The following is a 24,784-nucleotide window of genomic DNA, read 5'->3' on the forward strand; positions in this document are numbered from 1 at the left end:
TGCTTCTCCCTCTGCTTGTGTCTCTGCCTCTCTCTCTCTCTCTCTGTCTCTCTGTCTCTTGTGAATAACTAAAAAAAATCTTAAAAAACCCCAGCAATTATAGGAATGGCCCTGGTGTACCGTGCTCCTTATTGGGGTGTTCCTCTCTGAATCCCAGTCTCTTTTGGGTTCTAAACCTGATACTCCTCCTCTCATGAGGATAACATCCAAGGTTCTGTTGTTGGACAGGGCAGATGGCATGGCTATGCATTGAAAATCTTGATGTATGTGACTAGGATCCTCCTCCATCTTCTTTCTAGAATCATGTGCTAATATATTAAGACTCAGATTCAAAATATACTTGGATGATAGTCATTGATCAGTTTCTTGAATCTGGAGGTTCTGAATAATTATGAAGAGCTAAGAGTAAGTAGAGAAGACTTTTGTGGGCAGCCGTGGTGGCTCAGCAGTTTAGCACCGCCTTCAGCCCAGGGTGTGATCCTGGAGACCCAGGATCGAGTCCTGCGTCGGGCTCCCTGCATGGAGCCTGCTTCTCCCTTTGCCTGTGTCTCAGCCTCTCTCTCTCGGTGTGTGTCTCTCATGAATAAATAAAATCTTAAAAAAAAAAAAAAAAAAGACTTTGTCCTCATACTCTACAATCTAACAGTATGGTAGGTAATGCCTAAATTTTTTTCTTAAGTAACTAGCTCTAGGAAATTTTTACTATAAGCCTATTTTTGACTCATCTTTCACCCAGAGATCAAAGGGAAAAGAAGAGCTACTCAAACTCCTCTACATTCCATGCCTTTAAATGTATGTTTTCCTCTTTAATTATGTAAAAGCTTTAAAGTGTGATAATCTATTTTTAATTTTATTTTTTTAATTTTAATTAGGCTCCACACCCAATACGGAGCTCAAGCTCATGGTCTTGCAATCAAGAATTGCATGCTCTATCAACTGAGCCAGCCAGGTGCCTATTTTCACTTATTTGTATTTATTTTTAAGATTTTATTTATTTATTCATGAGGGATACACAAAGAGGCAGAGACACAGGCAGAGGGAGAAACAGGCTCCATGTATAGAGCCCGATGTGGGACTCAACCCAGGAACCTCTGGACCACACCATGAGCTGATGGCAGACGCTCAACCACTGAGCCATCCAGGCATCTCTATCTATCTATCTATCTATCTATCTATCTATCTATCTATCTATCTATCTACCTATCTATCTATATTTTTAAAAAGATTTTATTTATTCATGAGAGACAGAGAGAGAGAGAGAGAGACAGGCAGAGGGAGAAGCAGGCTTCTCACAAGAAGCCCAATGCGGGACTCGATCCTGGATCCTGGGATCACGCCTTGAGCTGAAAGCAGATGTTCAACTGCTGAGCCACCCAGGCGTGCCTATTTTTAATTTTTTAAAATAAACTTATTTGAGAGCAGTTTTAGGTTCATAGCAAAATAGAGCAGAAAGTACAGGGAGTTTCTGTATACTGTCTGCTTGTCCCCAGATGCACAGCCTTCCCAACTATGAGCACCCTATATTAGAGTGGTTCATTTGTTACAATCAATGAACCTAAGTTGATACATCATTATCACCGAAGTTCATAGTTTAAATTAGAGTTTGCTTTTGGTGTTGTACATTCTATGGATTTGGCAAACATATAATGATATCATTATCATACAGAATAATTTTGCTGCCCTAAAAGTTCTTCATGCTCTGCATATTCATCCATTCCTAACCTTAATCCCTGGCAACCACTGATCTTTTTACTGTCTCCAACGTTTTGCCTTTTTCTAAATGTTATATAACTGGAATCACACAGTGTGTAGCCTTTTCAGATTATCCTCTTTCACTTAGTAATATGCATTTTTGATTCCTTTGTGTCTTTTCAAGGCTTGAGAGTTCATTTCTTCTTAGTGCTGAATAATATTCCATTGTTAAATATACTAGGGTTTATGTATCCATTTATCTATTAAAGTGAATCTTGGTTGCTTCCCAGTTTGGCAACTATGAATAAAGCTGCTATACCATCTGTTTGCAGGTTTTTGTGTGGATGTGTTTTTAGCCCATTTGGGTAAATACCAAGGAATGTGATTGATTACTGAATCAATGTATTAAGAGTATGTTTAGTTTTGTTAGACACTGTCAGACTATATTCCAAAGTAGTTATGCAAGTGTGCATTGCTACCAGAAATGAATGATAATTCCTGTCGTGCCACCTTCTCCCCAGCATTTGATATTGTCAGTGTTTTTGATATTGGCAATTCTGTTAGGTGTGTAGTAGCATCTCGTTTCAATATTCATTTTTAATATTCATTTTAAAAGATTTTTATTTATTTGAAAAAAATTTTTATTTATTTGAGAGAGAGTAGAGCAGGAGAGAAAAAGCACAAGTGAGGGTGAAGGACAGAGGGAGAGGGACAAGCAGACAGGGACTGTTGAGCTGGAAGCCCAATGCAGAGCTCGATCCCAAGATCCTGAGATCATGACCTGAGCCAAAGGCAGATAGATGCTTAACCGACTGAGCCACCAGGGACCCCTAATTTGCAGTTTCTTAATGACCTATGATGTAGAACATCATTTCATATGCTCAGTGGTGGTATGTGTATCTTATTTAGTGAAGTTTCTGTTAAGGTCTTTTGCCCTTTTTTGTTTGTTTGGTATTTTTTTGCCCATTTTTTGAGTGTTTTGTTACTCTTGGGTTTTAAGAGTTCTTTGTATATTTTTGATAGCAGTCTTTTATCAGATGTGTCTTTTACAAATGTTTTCTTATGGTTTGTGACTTGTCTTCTTGTTCTCTTTACATTGTCATTTGCTGAGCAGAAGTTTTGAATTTAATGAAGTCTTTATCAATTATTTCTGTAGTGAATTATGCCTTTGGTTTTGTATTGAAAAAGTTATCAAGGTTATCTAAGTTTTCTTCTATGTTATCATCTAGGAATTTTTTTTTTTTTTTTTTTTTTTTTTTTTTTTTTTATTTATTTATGATAGTCACAGAGAGAGAGAGAGAGAGGCAGAGACACAGGCAGAGGGAGAAGCAGGCTCCATGCACCGGGAGCCCGATGTGGGATTCGATCCCGGGTCTCCGGGATCGCGCCCTGGGCCAAAGGCAGGCGCCAAACCGCTGCGCCACCCAGGGATCCCTAGGAATTTTTTTTTAAAGATTTTATTCCTTTATTCATGAGAGAGACAGAGAGGCAGAGACACAGGCAGAGGAAGAAGCAGGCTTCATGCAGGGAGCCCGATGTGGGACTTGATCCCGGGACTCCAGGATCACACCCTCAGCCAAAGGTAGATGCTCAGCCACTGAGCCACCAAGGTGTCCCTCATCTAGGAATTTTATAGTTGTTCTTGCTATACATAGGTCTGTGATCCACTTTGAGTTCATTTTTAAAGTGAAGGGAATAAAGGCTATGTCTAGATCCTTTCTTTTTTTTTTTTCACATGTAGATGTCCAGTTGTTCCAGCATATTTGTTGAACATATTTTTTTGTTGTTGTTGTTGAACATATTATTTGTGCTCCATTGCATTGCTTTTGTTACTTTGTCAAAGATCAGTTGACTATGTGGGTCTATTTCTTTTTCTTTTTTTTTTTTTAAGATTTTATTTTTTCATGAGAGACAGAGAGAGAGAGGCAGAGACACAGGCAGAGGGAGAAGCAGGCTCCATGCAGGGAGCCTGACGTGGAACTCGATCCCGGGTCTCCAGGATCATGCCCTGGGCTGAAAGCTGTGCTAAACCGCTGAGCCACCTGGGCTGCCCTGTGGGTCTATTTCTAAGATGACTATTCTGTTCCATTAATCTTTTTATCCTTTAGCCAGTTACACACTGTCTTCACTGTAGCTCTATAGTAATCTTAAAGTTAGGTAGTGTCACTCTTCAACTCTGTTGTTCTTCAATATTGGGTTAGTTAGCTATTTTTGCTCTTTTTCTTCTCCATACAAGCTTTAGAATCTGTTTGTCAATATCTGCACAATAATTTGCTGGGATTTTTTATTAAGATTCTGTTGAATATAGATAAATTTGAGGAAAATGCATCTAGACAATGTTGAGTCTTCCTGTTCATGAACATGGTATACCTCTCCATTTTTTTTTTAGTTCTTCTTTGATATCTTTCATCAGAATTTTGTAATTTTCCCCCATGTATATCTTCTACATGTTTTGTTAGATTGATACTTAAGTATTCCATTTTGAGGGTATTATGTAAACAGTAACTTTTTTTATTTCAAATTCCATTTGTTGCTGGTATGATACAATGATTTATAAGAAATATTGTATTATTATATAGTATATAATTTCTCAGATATATTTGTCTTCGTCCGCAGATCCTGAAAACACTTCAGAGCCATAAAGGTAAAATGAGTGTTTTGTTATTAATGAAGGTGATTTTTCCTTTCCAAACCCACCCAAGGTTCAGAGGCAATTTGCCAGGAGGAGCAATCACATGATGAACTTTCAGTCCCTATCCTTAGTCCCCCACCTCCAGGGAATGAGAGGGGCTGGAAGGTTGCATCAGCTAATGGCCAATGACTTGGCAATCATGACTGTAATAAAGCCTTCATAAAGACCCAAGAGGACATGTCTTTTGGTCATTTTGGAGAGGTTTCACACTTGGAGAACCGGAACATTTCTGTGTGTCAGGCCCTAAGCTCCATGAGAACAAAAGGGCCTCATTGAATGATGTAAGAATTCTCGAGATGGGTAGTCTTAATGGTTGCACAACAATGTAAATGTACTTACTGCCACTGAATTGTACACTTAAAATGGTTAAAATGGTAAATTTTTATTATGTATATTTTATTATAAAAATGTTTAAATAATTATTACTCAAAGATGACTTTCTAAAATGTTAGAAATGGATTTTAATTTTTGAAATAAACCTGTTTTATTTTTAGAAAAGATTTATTTATTTATTTATTCATGAGAGAGACAGAGAGAGGCAGAGACATAGGTAGAGGGAGAAGCAGGTTCCCTGCCGGGAGCCTGATGCGGGACTCAATCCCAGGATGCTGGGATCACAACGTGAGCCAAAGGCTGATGCTCAACCACTAAGCCACACAGGTGCCCCTGAAATAAAATTCTTTTAGAGCAGTTTTAGGTTCATAACTATGAAAGATCAGAAAGTACAGGGAGTTCCTATATGCCTGCCTGTGCCTATATGAACAGTCTCCCCAGCTATGAACATCCTATATAAGTGGTTCATTTGTTACAATGGATGCACCTAAATTGACATATCATTATCATCCAAAGTTAATAGTTGAGAGTTCACTTTTGGGGTTGTACATTCAGCATTTTGGAGTTCTGAGGTAGGAGGATCTACTGGGGAAACAAAATATCCTGCTTACCCAGAAAATCTTTGCACACAGTAGAAGAGAAAGAACAGTTTTATTATTAGTAAGCATTAAAAGAGATGTGATGTGCATCACAGGCAATCTAATAAAGATATTGTGAAGTCAGTAAGAAATCTCACCTTTTTATACAGTCAGGCAGATACAACCTATTACGTACATGTTCTCAAGAAAATGTGAACTAGTCCTCAAGTAAGAGGACTAGACAGCACCATTTACTAAATAGTGCATTAGAAATTCATTGGGGTGGGCATTTGCATTTGTTAAGTGCCTTTGTCTACGTGTACAGTAACACACCTGCCATAAGTAACTATAAAAAGGGCAAAATACATGGAGTTCCTGCTTCACATGTGGGACAGCACACAGCATGGGGCTGTGTTCTTTTTTTTTTTTTAATTTTTATTTATTTATGATAGTCACACACACAGAGAGAGAGAGAGAGGCAGAGACACAGGCAGAGGGAGAAGCAGGCTCCATGCACCGGGAGCCTGACGTGGGATTCGATCCCGGGTCTCCAGGATCGCGCCCTGGGCCAAAGGCAGGCGCCAAACCGCTGCGCCACCCAGGGATCCCATGGGGCTGTGTTCTTTGACGGAATGACAGCACAGCAGATGAGATGTCTTCTGCCAGGGCAAGGGCACTTTCTAACCCTATTATAGGGAAGTGGAGCCCAGACAACAGAGATGAGGGTAACAGATCAGAACCCAGTGCTCCAGAGGGAGCTAGAATCCTGTGTCTGTCTTTTCCGGGGAGTCCTACCCAGGAGGGTTCTGAAACCTCAGGCTGGCCTCTCTCAAACCTCAGCCCCAGAGGTGAAGACCCTCACTCTAGCATCAGAGGTCAGGTGTAGGCAGTTGCCACCAGCTAGCTGCTGCATCCCAGCTTCCTCCTACAGAGACAGTGTCCTTATTTCAGGCTCAGAAGCTGAGGTCCCACTCCTACTCAAGAAGTTGATACCCCTTGTGCAGTTGAGCAGTGCTAGCTCCTCTCTTGCACATGCAATCTTGGGGACCTGCCCTTGTGTCAGGATGCAGCCTCATGGACTCTGCATCAGGAATGTCTGCTAATTCTGAGAACTAGGACACAGCTGCCAGCCTCTGGACCTTCATGCTATCATTACTTGGTCTGGTGTTTCTGCCCACAGGGAACTTACAGAGGAGCTTGATCAGCACTTGGAGCACTCTAGTTGCCTCTGAGGAGTTTCTTTGGCCTTGGAGAAGGGGGCCTTGGAGAAAGGGGATTGAAAGGTGATGAATAGCCATAAGCCCTGCTCCCTCACAGCAGCTGGCCAGTTATAGTACATGCCAGTGCACAAAATGCAAAACAGTCTTTAAAAGAAGGCAGCTTTAGGTCTACAAAGTTTCAAGAGAAGGAAATATCAGATATTGAGTGTAAAATGAGAAAGTAGCTTTAGATGTATTGAGAAAAATCAAAATATGGATTGGTGTATAAAGTCTGACTTAATTTTTACTGAGAAAAACTATAAAGGAATGTATTTGAACTCAGACACAAAGTGATACATGTGCAGACACAATTCTGAAAAGATAATGCTGTACTCTAAATATTTTTCTCCAGGAGGTACAACTATTAGACTTTTCACATTGTATTTTTTAATAGACTTTAATTGTTTTAGAGAGAGCGGGGTGAGGGACAGAGGGAGAGCGAGAAAGCATCTTGAGATTCCGTTCTGAGCACAGAACCTGACAGGTGGCTTGATCTTACAATCATGACATGAGCTGAAACCAAGAGTTGGATACTTAACCAACTGAGCCACCCAGGTGTGCCTTTACATTCTATTTTGTAATTGTATATAATGTTCTTTATTAGGGAAAATAACCTGTACTGATCCGTTCTTTTTTTTTATATCAGTTCAAAAATCCTGCAGATTTTAGAGGATTTTCCTGTTATTTTCAGGAACACTGTGACCTGGTCCACAGAAACCACAACAGTACAGTGGAATGTTATATCAGAATCACCTGGAAAATTGTTAAAACATGGAAGCTAGGTCTTGATCCACAGAATCTCTGTTTCACTAGGTTAGTTTCTGAAATGAGAATGAATAGTTCAAACAAGTCACCAGGTGACATGAATGGTAAAGGTCTAGGAATCAAACTTGAAAACCAGGATCCTGTGAAAAATTAGGCTACCTAGTTCCAGGTCTTGGAGTCCACCACAGTGAAATATTGCAGATTCCCAGAGGCAGAGCCAAGGTTTCTCACATACATATGTCTCTGCAGTGAGCAAGTCAGGCTAATGGCCAACTTGGCTGGAGTCCTCAAATGCTTAGGAGCCCTGTGAGGGTTCCACCTACCAAACCTATCCAGTTCCCTGCATATTTTGCCTAGAACTTATTCTAAAAATACCCATATAGTTATTCCTCATATCCTTCAAGTTTTTGTTCAATGACCCTATTATCAGAGGTCCACCTTACTGTGTTTTGTAATATAAATACCATATTATTAAGTGCATTCACCTATGTTCTTCCCTTGTGCCTACCACATTCCAAGATGCTATATGACTTAGGCTTTTTTTTTTTTTTTTCCATGATTTCTGTGACCTCCTTGTATATAACATAACACCCAGGAGGGTAGAAGTCTTTTGTCTCTTTGTTTGGATGTCTCTTATGCATCTACAATAAGTTCTTGAAGCCGAATACTCTGATTATTTGTTAGAAAAGTGGATAAACAAGATATGTTAGCTTCCCTTTGTATTTTTATGATTCTACCTATTCCTTTTTTTTCTTTTCTTTTTTTTTTTTTTTTTAAAGATTCTGTTTATTCATGAGACACATGGAGGTAGAGACACAGGCAGAAGGAGAAGCAGGCTCTGTGCAGGGAGCCCAACATGGGACTCCATCCTGGGTCTCCAGGATCATGTCCTGGGCTGAAGACGGTGCTAAACTGCTGAGCCACTCAGGCTGCCCAATTCTACCTATTCCTAATATCCCTGTTCACTCTCCCTGAATGCTGGTATTGCTTAATTTCAAGAATGAATAAGAATCAAATTTGGAGGGAGAGTCTGCAGCATGATTTAGTCACGTGCTCAGGTTAATTGCATCTTTTCTCAGACATCACTTATAAAATTTCTCTACGATCTTCACATTTTTACCATTCACTGGTATTTCCACTAAGACATTTCTGACACAATCTCTGAATCATTATGTGGCCATTGTTATTATTTTTTAATATTTCATTTATTTATTCAGGAGAGAAAGAGAGAGAGAGAGAGGCAGAGACACAGGCAGAGGAAGAAGCAGGCCCCATGCAGGGAGCTCTACGTGGGACTCCATCCCGGGTCTCCAGGGCCACGCCCTGGGCCGAAGGCGCCAAACCATCCAGGGATCCCCTTATGTGGCTATTATTAATAGCTTTGTATAATTTGCATTTTACAACTGTGTTTCTCAGATAATACCAGTTCCTCATGTAGAATACTCTCTGTAATCAAAGGGGAAATGATAACCACTTTCCAGTAACGTGATGAGATCATAGATTTAAGTTACTTCCTACATTTTGGAAATCAGAGAGCCCTTTTCATACATGCTAACACCTGTGAACACTGAAGCCACTGTCTGGTATCAAAATAGCACATCTTTCACAGTTCTGTTTTTGAGATTAATGTCAGAGAGATAAATGTGTTGCTAAGTTGGACACAATTTATAGTCAAGGGAAATGTTTTCTGTGGTAATTACAGAGATCACCTTTGTATTCCTGCTTCAGAGTACCCCAACATCCCCCTCAGTATTTCCTGTCATGACCTGATCTATTTTTTCTCTCGTCCCTGATCAAACATAGAACAACTGATAAAACTGGCTCTAACACTTCATGGTGTATGGATTTAAACTGCAACGTGACATGTTAGCTTCTGCTACCCGTGGACACATTTTGAGCCCTCATGACTACGGATGATAAATGTTATTTGGATCTGTAGCCTTTGGGAGTATCTGAAATAATGTTTTTGCCTCTGGGAGCAAGCTGAACTTCACGGAGTCCAAAAGAACATGTCCCCAAACGCTTGGGTGAACAGCTACAGGCAACACACAACACTCCCCCAAAACTTGAGCAATACTTCTTTAAGAAGGGGCAAAGACAAAAAAAAAAAAGGGGGGGGGGGCGCAAAGACCTTTCTAATCTCTCGGACTCGCCGTCTCCTAGTGCAGCTCGCTGGCCGACTGCAGGTCCGTTGTGGAGAGCCCTTATCAACGGGATCCGAATCCGCAGGAACTACCTTACCCTGTGTGCTCCGCGTCTAATGGCCACCTCGCTGAGCCAGTGAAGGTCTAGAACAGAGGCCTTCCGTGTGTGACACCCAGCGCAAGGCGGGACTTCCGGCGTCCTCCTCCGGGCGGTCATTTTGGCTTCTCCCCTGTGTTCATCTGGGCAGAAGTTCCGGAGCGCTGGGTCTGCACGGAGGTGGCTTGCGGGAGAAGGACTCAGAGGAGTCGTTGACCACACAGAGGCAGGTCTGAGGCTCGGCGACGCCGCCCGGGGTGCCCTGCACCAGGGCCGGTCTGAGAAACCCCTGCCCGCTCCCGGCCCCGCTCCGCCCACAGGGCCGGATGGCGGCAGCCACGCTGAGGGACTCGGCTCAGGTAAATGCTGCGTTCTGCGGCCCCTCATCGCCTCCCAGACCCTGAAGCTCCGGGGGGAGTAGCGCCTGCTGGCGTCCTCGAACCCAGGTCTTACTGTCTGGGACGATGAGGCACTAGTAGGTGGGGTCCCGTTTCTGACAATAGCTCTGAATAAAGCTGACACCTCAGCTCCTCTGTTTAATTTTACTGATGTGGTGTGATTAGGTGTGGGGGGTGTTAGAGGCAGAGGAACCCCCTTGTACAAAGGCCTGGAGGTGCCACTGAGCCAGGAGTATTCGGGAAAGCTGTGGACCCTGGTGCCTTTGAGGAACCGTGTTCGAGGCGGAGTCACACCTGGAATAACAAGCCGAGGGTTCTGCTGGCATTCTCAGGACTCTGGAAGCTCTAGAGAATTTTAAACAAAAGAGCACTACGAATTCCGTTAGGGTGTTAAAAGCTTTCTAAAGGTTGTGGATTGGAAAAATGGACTGAAGAATGGTGCTGGCGACATTGAGGGCATTAAGAGGTTGAATATTTCCTCGAGGACACAGAACTAGTAAGATAAACAGCAGGCATAGATTTACCTGGCCTACCTACCAGGTATGAGTACACAGGAGCGCGAGCCCATTGAAACCGGACATTGTATTTATCTATAGACTGCCCGTTAAAACATGGTTACAGACGCACTTATGGAACCTACACAGGTACATGTGTATTCATGTATCCACTGGGAGAGTATCCCAGTCCCTCACTGACTCCTACTCCCACTCATATATTTTCTGTATTGTAGTGTTTGGGGACTCTTAAGTGCCATTATTCCAGACCTTGGGTGTAGGGACCCTGGAGAAACCCAAGGCTCCGCCCTGGGTCCATATCAGGGATTATACGGAGGTATTTTCATTTTTTGCACCTGATGTAATCAGGTGTAGAAAGGTTGTCGATACCAAGATGTAAAAATGCTTGGAGGTAGAGGTAATCTTTGAGCATTAAGGAAACCATAGATTCTCTTTCCTTCAGGTGGGGAAAAAAAGAGCAGTAAGATGGGATTCAGAACTGGAATGGCTGCTGGTGAAGTTGGTTATCTGTTCTGGAGGTGATGAGAATTTTGGATTAGAGGAGGGAGGTGATTTTAACCAGGTCTTAACAGGCTTCATCTGGCTGCATTGTAGAGAACAGATCCTAAGTATGAGGGAAGAGGAAGGAAAACTAGGGTGGAGTCCACTGTAGTGGCCCAGTTGAAGGTTCATGGGACAGAGTGGTGGCTTAGGAGAAGTGGCTGGATTCTGGATCTATTTTTAAGAGTCAACTAGATTTCCTAATGTGCAAGGGAAGTCACACTTGGTCTGCTTGTATTGCTGTAACAAAATACCACAAACTAGGTGATTTATACACCACAGATATTTATTTCTCACAGTTCTGGAGGCTAGAAGTCTAGGATCAGGATGCCTTCATGGTCAGATTCTGTCTAGTGAAGGCCTCCTTCCTAATTTCTGCCTAAAGGTCCCAGCTCCTAATATCATCAAGTTGTATGTGTGTGTGTGTGTGTGTGGGGGGGGTAGAGTGTCAAAATACGAATGGAGGGGGCGACATAAACCGTTTTTCTAGAACAGTGAGAAAGTGAAGCACAGGATTCAGCCCTTAGGGTTTTGATTAAAGCAACACGAAGAATGAAAATTTCAACTGATATGGGGAAATTGATCATAGAGTAATTTTCACTAGGGATATCAGGAACTTTCTTTTGGCTATATTAAGATTTGAGATGTTTCAGAGACCACTGAATGAAGGCATCAAGTAGGCAGCTGGACACTCCTATCTGGAATTCTGGGGAGGGCTTCAGGATGGAGACATCCAACATATTGTGGCTATTAGGTCAGTTGTATTTGGGAGGGGCATTCTGTAGGTAATGATGATAAAACTGTTTTCAGACTAGGAAAGGAAAGGTGATGGCTGAGAACTGGACCTCTTGCTTGGATATCTGGTTGAGGACATTGAGTTTCACTTACTCAAGGTAAGAGAAGTAAGTGGCATGGAGGGAAGACATGTCAAGGGCAGGGTAGACTCATAGCTGATGAAGGGTACCAGTAGAAGAGTGGATACAGAGGTATAGGAGTTGGTACATTAATACTCTGTCCTTGGAGCTAGTGTTTATTCCATTCAAAGGACTTCATGAATTTTGTGGTGACTTTGATGGGATCTGGGAAATTTCATTCAGTCTGGAGGATAAGGTTAGGGAGAAATCTTTGAGAACCACTAGGACTCAGATGGGTCACTAGTGGGGCTGGGCTTTGGATGAGGGTTAAGTCAAAGAGGAAATTTCTGACTGTATAGGGCAAAGCAAGAGCAGCACAGAAATGGAATGAGGTCATGGGTATTTGAAATCTGAAGGTCATTCTGCGTTGTAGAGGTTGTAGCAACAAACAGTTAAGCAGGGAGGACTACTTAGCAGGTTTCAGAGCTGCCTCTGACAGTGAAGATATCAGAGGACCAATTGGATCTTGATTGGATTTATAAAAACCTCTTTGGTTACTATGCAGCAGGTATGGTATGGGGAGGCGAGGGAGATGCCTGTGCCTTCCTGTGGGGGTAGGAAGTGGCTGTGGCTTCTAAGAAGAAGCAAGGGAGAGCCTCTCCAGGAAACTAAAAAATTTTTTTTTTTTGAAACTAAAATATTTAAAAGCAATCATATATGCAGTTAACACACACAAGCATTGGGAATGTGCATTCCCAGAAGAGATTTGAGTGACCCCAGAACCTCTAAGCTAGAGAAATTAGTGAAGGTCTTCCCCTGCACAGGGCCAGTTCTTAGTGACTGGAGGAGTTGGCTATTTTTTCAGATGCCCAAATCTCAACAAAAGATCGCAAAGCATACAGAGAAATGAGGAAACATGGCCTAATCAAAAGGACAAAACACATGTCTGGAAACTGGACCTGTAAAAATGTAGGCCTCTGAGTTATTTGACAGAAATTTAAAACAACTGCTAAAGATGCTCATGGACTTGAGAGAACACAGACAACAATATCAGAAAACAATTCATAGATAATATGAGAATATCAACAGAGATAGAAGCAGTAAAAGAAAACCAACCAGAAATGATAGAGCTGAGCAATTTTTCTAAACTGAAAAAATTTACTAGAGAGGCTCAGTAGCAGAGTTGATCAGGTAGAATAAAGAATCTGTAAAAAGATAGGTCATTTGACATTGTCAAGTCAGAGCAGCAAAAAGAATGAAGGAAAGAGCTTAAGGGACTTAGGGATACCAGCAGGCTGACCAATGTATGCATTATGGCAGACCCAGAAGAACAGAGGGACTTTATTTGGAAAACATATTCAACAGGGACACCTGGATGGCTCAGTGGTCCCGCGTCTGTCTTTGGCTCAGGTCGTGATCCTGGGGTCCTGGATTGGGCTCCCTGCGGGGAGCCTGCTTCTCCTTCTGCCTATGTCTCTGCCTCTCTGTGTGTCTCTCATGAAGAAATAAATAAAATCTTAAAAAAAAAATTCAACAGAGGACAAGCATCTAAAATATAGAAAGAACATTTATAACTCAATTTTTTTTTTAAAGATTTTATTTATTTCTTCACGAGAGACACACAGAGAGAGAGGCAGAGACACAGGCAGAGGGAGAAGCAGGCTCCTTGCAAGGAGCCCGATGCGGGACTTGATCCTGGATCCCGAGATCAGGACCTGAGCCAAAAGCAGACACTTAATTACTGAGCCATCTAGGTGTCCCTATTATCAATAGTTTTTTTTTCCCTATAATCAATAGTTATAAATAATTTTTAAAAAACAGTCAAAAGTATGAATAGATATTTAAAAAAGTTACGGCAAAAATTTACATAAAGAGAAGCTGGAGTCATTAGGAAAATGAAAAATTAAACCCACAATGACTTAACCACTGTGTACTTTTAGAATCAGTATTTAAAAACTCTGACCATACCAAATGTTGTCAAGCATGTAGAGCAGATGGAACTCTGATCCACTGACAGTAGGAATGGAAATTGTACAAGCACTTTGGAAAGCATTTGGCAGTGTCTCTATCATTAAACATAAGCTTTCATACAACCCAGCCATCCCATTCCTAGGTATTTATCCAAGGGAAATAAAAGCATATGTTTATGCAAAGATCTATGAAAAAAAAAAACAAAAAAAAAACAAACAAAGATCTATGAACAGAAGATCTATGAAAGCAGCTGTATTTTTAGTGGTAAAAGGGGAAAAAAACCAAAGTCCACCAAAAACAGTTGAATGAATAAACAAATTGTAGTTATCTCTATATAATGGAATACCACTCAGGAATAAACAGGAATTGTCTTAGGTGTAACAAAATATTATAAAAAAAAATACTATAGACTGGATACTTGAAGAACAGTAATTTTTTGTTTACAATTCTGGAAGCTGAAAAGGACGTCCAGATCAAGGCGCTTCCTGCTTTGGTTCCTGGTGAGGACTCTTGGTTTGCAGATGGCTTTCTTGTGTCTTAACATGACTGAAACACAGAAAGTGCAAGTTCTCTGATGTTCCCACCTTCCTCTTTTTTATTGAAGTATAGTTGACATTAATATCAGTTTTAGGTGTACAACATAATGATTTAACTATTATATGCATTACAAAAGGGTCACCTGGGTGGCTCAGTCAGTGTCTGCCTTTGGCCCAGGCCATGATTTTGAGGTCCTAGAATCAAGCTCTGAGTTGGGCTCCCTGCTTAGCAGGGAGTCTGCTTCTCCCTCTCCCTCCAAATGCTCATTGTAAGTATACTTTTTTATCTGTCACTAAACAGAGTTATTACAATATTATTGACGATTGTCTATGCTGTACTTCTAATCCTTGTGATTTTTTTAGTGCTAGAATTTTCATCCTCTTAATCTCCTTCCCCTATTTTGCCCATATCCCTCACTCCTCTTCTTTGGCAACCACCAGTTCTCTGTATTTATAAAACTGCTTTTGTTGTTGTTATTTGGTTGTTTTGTTTTTTAGATTGCACATATAACGGAAATCATATGGTATTTGTCTTTCTCTGACTTATTTCACTTAGCATAATACCCCATAGATTCATCAGTGCTGTGAATGGCAAGATGTTTTGTCCTTTTTTTTTTTTTTTCAAATAATCTCTATGCCCAATGTGGGCCTTGAACTCATGACCTGGAGATTGAGGTGCATGCTCTAGCAACAGAGCCAGCCAGGTGCCCCATGATTTCATTTTTTTTAAATGGCTAAGTAATACTCCCTTCCATGCACACACACCACATCTTTGTTCATTAATCTATCAGTGGATACTTAGTTGTGTCCATATTTTATCTGTTGCAAATAATGCTGTGGTAAACAGGGATGAATTAGTGTTCTCATTTTCTTCAGGCAGATTCTCAGAATTGGAATTACTGGATCATGTATATTTCTAGTTTTCTAGAGTGGCTGCTCCATTCCCCCCCTCCTCGCTCTCCCCCTGCACACACACAAAATGCAGAAGAGTTCTCTTTAATATACTTCATCGTCAACACTTGTTATTTCTCATCTTTTTGATACTAGCCATTTTGACTGGTGTGAGGTGATGAGACTCATTGTGGATTTGATTTGCATTTCCCTGATGATCAGTGATGTGGAGCATCTTTTATATCTGTTGGCCATTTGTCTGTCCTCTTTGGGAAAATGTCCATTCATATCTTCTGCCAATTTGTAATTGGGTTGTTTGGGGGAGTTTTTTGGTGTTGAGGTGTGTGAGTTCTTTATATATTGGATATCTTACTGGCAAATATCTTTTCTAATTCAGTAGATTGCCTTTTCATTTTTTTAAAAGGATTTTTTTTATTCATTCATGAGAGACAGAGAGAGAGGCAGAGACATAGGCAGAGGGAGAAGCAGGCTCCATGCAGGGAGCCCGAGGCAGGACTTGATCCCGAGACCCCAGGTTCATGCCCTGAGCCAAAGGCAGGCGTTTAACCACTGAGCCACCCAGGCATCCCATGCATTTTCATTTTGTTGATGGTTTGCTTTGCTGTGCACAAGTTTTTTTAGTTTTATGTAATTCCAGTTATTCATTTTTCTTTTGTTTCCCTTTTTTGAGGAAACATATCTAGAAAAATCTAGAAAAATGTTGCTAAGGCTGATGTCAGAGAAATTACTGCATATGTCTTCTTTTAGTTTTGTGGTTTTAAGACTTACATCTAGGTCTTTAATCCATTTTGGATTTACTTTTGTGTATGGTGTAAGAATATGGTCCCGTTTCATTCTTTGTATGTAGCTGTCCAGTTTTCCCAACATGATTTATTGAAGAGACTTTTGTCTTTCCCCATTGTATATTCTTGCCTTCTTTGTTGTTAACTAAATGAGCATATAAACATGGGCTTATTTCTGGGCTCTATTCTGTTCCATTGAGCTGTGTCTATTTTTGTGCCAGTACCATACTATTTTGATTACTATAGCTTTGTAGTATAGTTTGAAATCTGGTATTATGATACTTCAGTGTTGTTCTTTCTCCAGCTTGCTTGGCTATTTGTAGTCTTTTCTGGTTCTTTTTTTTTTTCTTTTTTAAAGATTTTATTTATTTATTCATGAGAGACACAGAGAGAGGGAGGCAGAGATCTAGGCAGAGGGAGAAGCAGGCTCCATGCAGGGAGTCCGATGTGGGACTCGATCCTGGGACTCCAGGATCATGCCCTGGGCTGAAGGCAGACGCTCAACTGCTGAGCCACTCAGGTGTCCCATCCCGTCTTTTGTGGCTCTGTACAAATTTTAGGATTCTTTGTTCTGTGGAAAATACTGTTGATATTTTGAAGGGGCTTGCATTGAATCTGCAGATTACTTGGGGTAGTGTAGACATTTTGACAATATTAATTCTTTCACTCCATGAACATGGTATATGGTATATCTTTCTATTTATTTGTATTGTCTTCAGAGTCTTTCATCAGTGTCTTATAGTTTTCAGAATACAAGTCTTTCACCTCCTTGCCTAAATTTATTACTAGGTACTTTATTCTTTTTGGTGTAGTCATAAAAGGAATTGTTTTTCCTAATTTCTCTTTATTTTTTTAAACGTATTTTCTTTTACTGCTGGGTTGTTGTTAGTGTATAAAAACAACAGATTTTTTTTTCTTAAGATTTATTTACCTTTTTTAAAAAAATATTTATTCATGAGAGATGCAGAGAGAGAGAGAGAGAGAGGCAGAGGCAGAGACACAGGCAGAGGGAGAAGCAGGCTCCCTGCAGGGAGCCTGACGTGGGACTTGATCCCGGGTCTCCAGGATGCCCTGAGCCGGAGGTAGGCGCTAAACTGCTGAGCCACCCAGGCGTCCCAATATTTACCTACTAAAAAAAAATATTTATTCATAAGAGACACAGAGAGAGAGAGAGAGGCAGAGACACAGGCAGAGGGAGAAGCAGGCTCCCTGAAAGGAGCCTGATGCGGGACTCGATCCTTAATCATGTCCTGGACAAAAGACAGACGCTCAACTGCTGAGCCACCCAGGTGTCCCTATTCACGTATTTTAGAGAGCACAAGAGCATGAGTTGGAGGAGCAGAAGGAGAAGGAGTGAATCTTAAACAGACTTTGCACTGAGCACGGAGCCCGATGAAGGGCTCAATTTCATCACCCTGAGATTACAACCTGAGCCAAAACCAAGAATTAGATGCTCAACTGATTGTGCCACCCAGGTGCTCTTCCCCCTCCATTAAAAAAAATATTTGTTCTTCTGTTTTATAGAGAGAGCAAGTATGAGCAGGAGAAGCAGAGGGAAGAGGAAACTCAACAGATTTCTGTATATTAGTTTTGTATCCTGTAACTTTACTGAATTAATTAGTTGGCATCTTTAGGTTTCTCTCTCTATATATAGTATCATGTTATCTACAAATAGTGACAGTTTTGCTTTTTTATTCCAACTTGGATGCCTTTTAATTCTTTTTCTTCTCTGAATTCTGTGGCTAGTACTTGCAGTACTATTTTGAATAAAGGTGGTGAGAGTGGGCATCCTTGTCTTGTTCTTGATCTTAGAGGAAAAGCTTTCAGTTTTTCATCATTGAGTATGATGTTAGCTGTGATTTTTTTCATCTATGGCCTTTATTATGTTGAAGTATTTTCCCTTGTAACTCACTTTGTTGAGTTTTTATTATGAACGGATGTTAAATTTTGTCAAATGCTATTTCAGCATCTCTTGAGATGATCATGATTTTTATCCTTCATTTAGTTAATATGTTGTATTACGGGGACACCTGGGTGGCTCAGCAGTTGACATCTGCCTTTGGCTCAGGGCATGATCCTGGAATCCCGGGATTGAGTCCCACATCAGGCTCCTTGCAGAGAGCCTGCTTCTCCCTCTGCCTGTGTCTCTGCCTCTCTCTCTGTGTCTCTCACGATTAATAAATAAAATCTTTAAAAAAAACATGTTGTACTGATTGATTTGCAGATAGTGAACCATCCTTACATCCCTGAAATAAATCCCACTTGATCATGGTGAATGTATATTGGATTCAGTTTGGTAATTTGTTGAAGATTTTTGCATTTGTGTTCATCAGGGATATTGGTCTGTAGTTTTCTTTTCTTTTCTTTCTTTTCTTTTCTTTTCTTTACTATCTTTTCTTTCTTTCTTTCTTTTCTTTACTATCTTTTCTTTCTTTCTTTCTTTTTTTTTTTTTGCAATGTCTTCATCTAGTTTTGAGGAATGAATTTGGAAGCACTTCTTTTCTATTTTTTGTAGTGGTTTGAGAAGGATAGGTGCTAATGCTTCTTTAAATGTTTGGTAGAATTCACCTGTGAAGCCATCTGGTCCTGGACTTTTGTTTGTTGGGAGTTGTGGGTTGTTTTTTTTTTTGGGGGGGGAGGAGTGGGAGGAGGGAGGGAGAGAGAATCTTAGCACCCTCCATGCCCAGCCTAGAGTCCCAACGTGGGGGCTCAATTTCATGTCCCTAAAATCTTGATCTGAACCAAAATCAAGAGTCAGGTGCTTAACCAATAGAGCAACCCAGGCACTTTTATTGGGAGCTTTTTTTTTTTTTTTTTTTTTTAAGATTTTATTTATTTATTCATTAGAGACAGAGAGAGGCAGAGACACAGGCAGAGGGAGAAGCAGGCTCTGTGCAGAGAGCCTGATGTGGGACTCGATCCCGGGACTCCAGGATCATGCCATGAGAGACACACAGAGAGAGGCAGAGACGTGAGGCAGAAGCAGGCTCCTTAGGGAGCCTGATAGGGGACTTGATCCTGATCCTGGGATCACTCTCTGAGTGGAAGGCAGATGCTCTACTGCTGAGCCACCCAGGTGTCCCTCCTGGACTTTTTTTTTTTTTTTTTATTGCTTTTTAGTCTATTTCACCTATTTTCACTCTGATCTTTATAATTTTTTTCATTCTACTAACTTTGGACCTTGTTTATTCTGTTTCTAGTTACCTTAGATATAAGGTTAGATAGTTTGAGATTTTTCTTGTTTCTTGAGGTAGGTTTGTATTGCTGTAAACTTCCTTCTGAGAACTGTTTTTGCTTCATATGAAAGATTTTGAACTGTTATATTTCTGTTTTCATTTGTCTCCAGCTGTTTTTCAATTTTCTCTTTGACTAATTCATTGGTTAGTCTCCATGTGTTTGTTTTTTCCCTTTTTTCCCCCCTTGTAATTGATTCCTAGTTTCATACTTTTGTGGCTGGAAAAGATACTTGATATGATTTCAGTCATCTTTAAATTTATTGAGACTTGTTTTGTAGCCTAACATATGATCTGTCTTGGAGAATGTTTCATGTGCATTTGCAAAGGTTGTGTATTATTCTGTTTCGATATAGAATGTTCTGTATATGTCTGTTAAATTTGTGTGATCTATCATTGATCAAAGTGACTATTATTGATTTTCTGTGTAGATGATTTATCAGTTGATATAAGTGAGGTATTGAAGTCCCTTTCTATTATTATTATTATATTTAAAGATTTTATTTATTCATGAGAGAGACAAAGAGAGAGGCAGAGACACAGGCAGAGGGAGAAGCAGGCTCCCTACAGGGAGCCCGATGTGGGACTCAATCCCAGGACACTAGGATCATGCCCTGAGCCAAAGGCAGATAGATGCTCAACTGCTGAGCCACTCAGGTGTCCCAGTCCCCTTCTGTTATTGTATCCTGTTAGTTTCTCCCTCTATGTCTGCTGAATGTTTGCTTTATGTTTTTAGTTGCTCCTGTGTTGGTTGCATAGATTTTTACAATTGTTATATCTTCTTGTTGGATTAATTTCATTATAATTATGCAATGGTTTTGTCTTTATTAAAATCTTTTTTAATTAAAGTTTTTTTTTTTTTTTTAAGATTTTATTTATTCATGAGAGACGCAGAGAGAGAGTCAGAGACATAGGTAGAGAGAGAAGCAGGCTCCCTTTAGGGAGACTGATGTGGGACTCAATCTCCGAACTCCAGGATCACTCCCTGAGCCTAAGGCACTCAACTGCTGAGGCACCCAGACGTCCCTATTACAATCCATGTTTTAAACTCTACTTTGTTTATTATAAGTATTGCTACCCCAACTTGTTTTTCACTTCTATTTGCATAGAATATGTTTTCCCATTCCTTCACTTTCAGTTTGTTATGTCTTTATGTCTGAAGTGAGTCTGTTGTAGGCAGCATATAGATGGGTCTTTATTTTTATTTTTTAAAAATCCATTCAGTCACCCTATGTCTTTTTATTTTTATTTTTTTAAGATTTTATTTATTTATTCGTGAGAGACACAGAAAGAGAGAGGCAGAGACACAGGCAGAGGGAGAAGCAGGCTCCATGCAGGAAGCCCGACCCAGGACTTGATCCCAGGTCCTCAGGACCACACCCCGGGCCGAAGGTGGTGCTAAACCGCTGGGCCACCGGGGCTGCCCTCACCCTGTGTCTTTTTTTTTTTTCTTTTTTTTTTTTTTAATTTTTATTTATTTATGATAGTCACACAGAGAGAGAAAGAGAGAGAGAGAGGCAGAGACACAGGCAGAGGGAGAAGCAGGCTCCATGCACCAGGAGCCCGACGTGGAATTTGAAGAATTTTTTTTTTTTTTAATTTTTATTTATTTATGATAGTCACACAGAGAGAGAGAGAGAGAGGCAGAGACACAGGCAGAGGGAGAAGCAGGCTCCATGCACCGGGAGCCCGATGTGGGATTCGATCCCGGGTCTTCAGGATCGCGCCCTGAGCCAAAGGCAGGCGCCAAACCGCTGCGCCACCCAGGGATCCCCTCCCTGTGTCTTTTGATTGGAGCAATTAGTCCATTTACATTTAAAGTAATTACTGGTAAGTATGTACTTAATGCATTTTGTTGATTTTTTTTTTTGTCCCCCCCTTATTTTTTTGGTAATTTTTCTGTGCTCCTTTCTTTTGTGCTTTTGTGATTTGATGACTTTTTAGTACTGTAGGTTTCTGCTTTGTGGTTACCATGAGAATCCTATAATATCCCAAGCATGTAGTTGTCTATATTAAGTTGATGGTCACTTAAATTCAAACGAATTCTAAAAGCACTACATTTATTACTCCTCTGCCCCAGTTTATGTATATGATGTCATATTTTACATCTTTTTTGCGTGTATTACTTATTTTTGAGGTAATATTGATTTTACTGATTTTGCTACTTCGTATTCATACTAGCTTTACAAGTCACTGATTCTACCTTTATTATATATTTATTTTTACCAAAGGTACTTTTTTCCTTTCATGGTTTTCTTCTAGTTATGTTTTTGTCTTTTCTGCTGAAAGAAATCCTTTTAATTTTACTGTAAAGCCAGTTTAGTGGTGATGGACTTTAACTTTTGTTTGTCTGGGAAATCTTTAATTCTTCAAAAAAATTTTTTAAAGGATTTTATTTATTTGAGAGAAGAAAGAGTATGAGCAGGGGGTGGCAGAGGGAGAAGCCAACTCCCGCTGAGCAGGGAGCCTAATGTGAGGCTTGATCCCAGGCCCTGGGATCATCATCTGAGACGAAGGCAGTTGCTTAACTGACTGAGCAATCCGGCACCCCATCTCCTTCAATTCTGAATTATAATCCTGCTGGGCAAAGTATTTCTTGGTTGTAGAGTTTTTTCCTTTCAGTACTTTGAATATATCATGATACTACCTTCTGACCATAAATGTTTCTGCTGAAAATTCTGCTGATATGTAACTCTTAGCTTTTCTTGATTTTTTTTTTTTTTTTTTAAGATTTTATTTGAGCAGCGTGGGTGGCTCAGCGGTTTAGTGCCGCCTTCAGCTCAGGTTGTGGTCCTGGGATCGAGTTCCGCGTCAGGCTCCAGGGAGCCTGCTTTACCCTCTGCCTGTGTCTCTGCCTCTCTCTGTCTCTCATGAATAAATAAATAAAATCATAAAAAAAGATTTTATTTATTAACTTGAAGGTGAGGGGGAGAGATCATGAGTGGGGGTGGTGGTGGGGGAAGCAGAGGGAGAAGCAGATTCCCCATTGAGCAGGGAGCCTGATGTGAGACTCAATTCCAGGATCATGACTCATGCTGAAGGCAGGTGCTCAGCCGACTAAGCCATGCAAGTACCCTCCTTTCTTGCTTTAAGATCATCTCTTTATTTAGTGTTTTTTCTATTTTATTTTTTAAAAGATTTTATTTACTTGAGAGAGAGTGGGAGGATGAGGGAGAGAGAATCTGAAGCAGACTCCATGCTGAGCAGAGAGCCTGACTCAGGGCTTAATCCCATGACTGCAAGATGATGACCTGAGCTGAAACCAAGAGTCAGAGGTTTAACTGACTGAGTCTCTCAGGCACCCCAGGTTTTTCTCTATCTTAATTATTATGTGTCTTATGTGGATCTACTTGGGCTCATCTTGTTTGGGGCTCTCTGTGCTTCCTGGGATTGGATGTTAGTTTTCCTCTTCCCAGGTTAAGGAAGTTTTCAGTACCCATTCTTTCTTCTGAGAGTCCTGTAATGAGAATGTTGCCCCAGAGTTCCCTTAATTTATTCCAGTTTAAATAATTACTTTTTTTGTTGTACAACTTGGGTGCTTTTCACTGCCATATCTTCTACGTCACTGATCTGTTCTGCTGCAGCCTCTAGTCTGTTGATTCCTCTAGTGTAGTTTTCATTTCATTTATTGTATTCTTCATCTCTGGTTCTTTTTTATATCTTGCATCTTGTTTTTGAAGTTCTCACTGAACTCATCTACTTTTCTGTCAAGATCAGTGAGCATCTTTAGGACTGTTACTTTGAACTCTTCATCAGATAGATTGTTTCATTTAGTTCTTTTTTCTGTCCTGTTTTATTTGAAACATATTCCTCTTTCCACATTTTGTCTGACTCCTTGTTTGTTTGTATGTATTAGGTCAGCCACAGGTCCTGGTCTTGAAGGTAGTGACCCCTTATGTGGAAGGCATCCTGTGGGTCCCAGGAGTGCAGTCCCTCCAGTCACCAAAACAATTCACTCCAGGGTGTGTCTCCTGTGTATGCTTTATGAGCTCTTTTATAACTGGTCTGGGACTGCTGTGGGTATGCTGGTGGGTGGGGCTGGCTCTCAGCCCATCTCTCTGCAATGACCAGCCATGATTACTGCAAACACACTAGTGGACAGGGCTAGTCCCTGCTGTGGCTGGCTGAGAGACCATCCTGTAGCTGCTGCTGGTATGCTGGTGGGTTGGACCAGTCTCTCCTCCCAAGGGTAGAAGTTGCTTTGGAGAGATGCCTGACCCAGCTGGAGCTGCCTATGGGCTGTCGCAGGACAGGAATTGCTTTGGAAGGGTACCTGCTGGGGATGGGTAGCTTAGGTGGGGTGGGTTTGCAAAGGAATGCTAGGGTGGAGGTGCTAGCAAGATAGAGGGAGAGGGTCAGAACTGGCTGTCACAAGCATCCAGCCAGTTAGGCTGAAGGAGAACCAGAAGAATAGCCCCTACTAGCACTTCTTTTCTTTGAGAAGGCTTCTACACATCTCTGCTCCTCTGGCACATGCTCCAAAATTAGTTAATCTTCATCTATGACTCAGGTACTTTTCAAACTGCTGCCTTTTGTGTTGGGTTTCAGACTGTGTGTTATAGTATGTTGGACCTTTAAGAATAGAATCTCAGTTTCCTATAGCCTTCTGGCTTTCCCATTACCATAGTTAAGCCCTGTTGATTTTCAGTAGGAAGTATACTTCTCTCTCTCTCTGCTCCCACCTCTTGTGCATACACTCTCTGAGGGAGAGAGAGAGAGAACACAACTGGGGAGTTGCAGAGGGAGAAGGAGAAGCAGGTTCCCTCCCCCACCAAGCAGGGAGCCCAACATGGGGCTCATTCCCAGGACTCCAGGATCATGACCTGAGCTGAAGGCAGACGCTTAACCAACTGAGCCACCTGGGCAGCCTAACATTGACTGTTTCCCTATTCTGTATCTTTCATCCTTGTGACTTATTCATTCCATAATTGGAATAATGTGCTTCCCACTCCCCTTCACCCCTTTTGTCTATTCCTCCACAACCCTTATTTCCTTTAAGTTAAAATGATATTTGGAGACAATAGATGTATAAAGGTATACTGATAAAGAAGCGGACAGCTCTAAGTAGATATATACATTAGAAAACAAACTGGGTTTTGTTTAGTGAGAAGAGAGAGAAAAGAGAGTGTGAGCAGAAGGAGGGAGGAAGTGAGGGCGAAAGAGAGAATGAATCTTATACAGGCTCAGCACAGAGCCCAGTCTCATGACCCCCCCGACCATGACCCAAGCTAACATCAAGAGTTGGACACTCAACCAACTGAGCCACCCAGATGCCCTGAAGATAAGTTGTTTTTTTACAACATTGTTAGGTAAATGTTTTCTATTTGGTGGTTAATATGAGTTATATTGTTGAATTAATTAATTAATTGATTTTTAAGTATTTTATTTAATAAATAAAGAGAAAAAGAGGTAGAGACACAGGCAGAGGGAGAAGCAGGCCCCCATAGGCAGAGGGAGAAGCAGGTAGAGACACAGGCATAGGT

The 24,784-nt window shown here is 41.0% G+C and overlaps 1 protein-coding gene across 4 annotated transcripts in view; it reads left to right on the plus strand.

Annotated features, from left to right (window-relative positions):
- Nucleotides 1–24,784, plus strand: part of LOC144322471 (uncharacterized) — a 50,713-nt gene that overhangs the window by 12,903 nt on the left and 13,026 nt on the right. For 3 of the 4 annotated variants that reach the window (XR_013388115.1, XR_013388113.1, XR_013388114.1), the window contains one exon: nucleotides 4,309–4,882. The exons of the other annotated variant lie outside the window; for it this stretch is intronic. The gene's annotated coding sequence lies outside the window, so the exon portion shown is untranslated. Of the gene's footprint in view, nucleotides 1–4,308; nucleotides 4,883–24,784 lie in introns of those variants that run through there. 4 annotated transcript variants of the gene reach the window in all.

Source organism: Canis aureus, chromosome 1, assembly GCF_053574225.1.
Source record: "Canis aureus isolate CA01 chromosome 1, VMU_Caureus_v.1.0, whole genome shotgun sequence".
Lineage (NCBI taxonomy): Eukaryota > Metazoa > Chordata > Mammalia > Carnivora > Canidae > Canis > Canis aureus.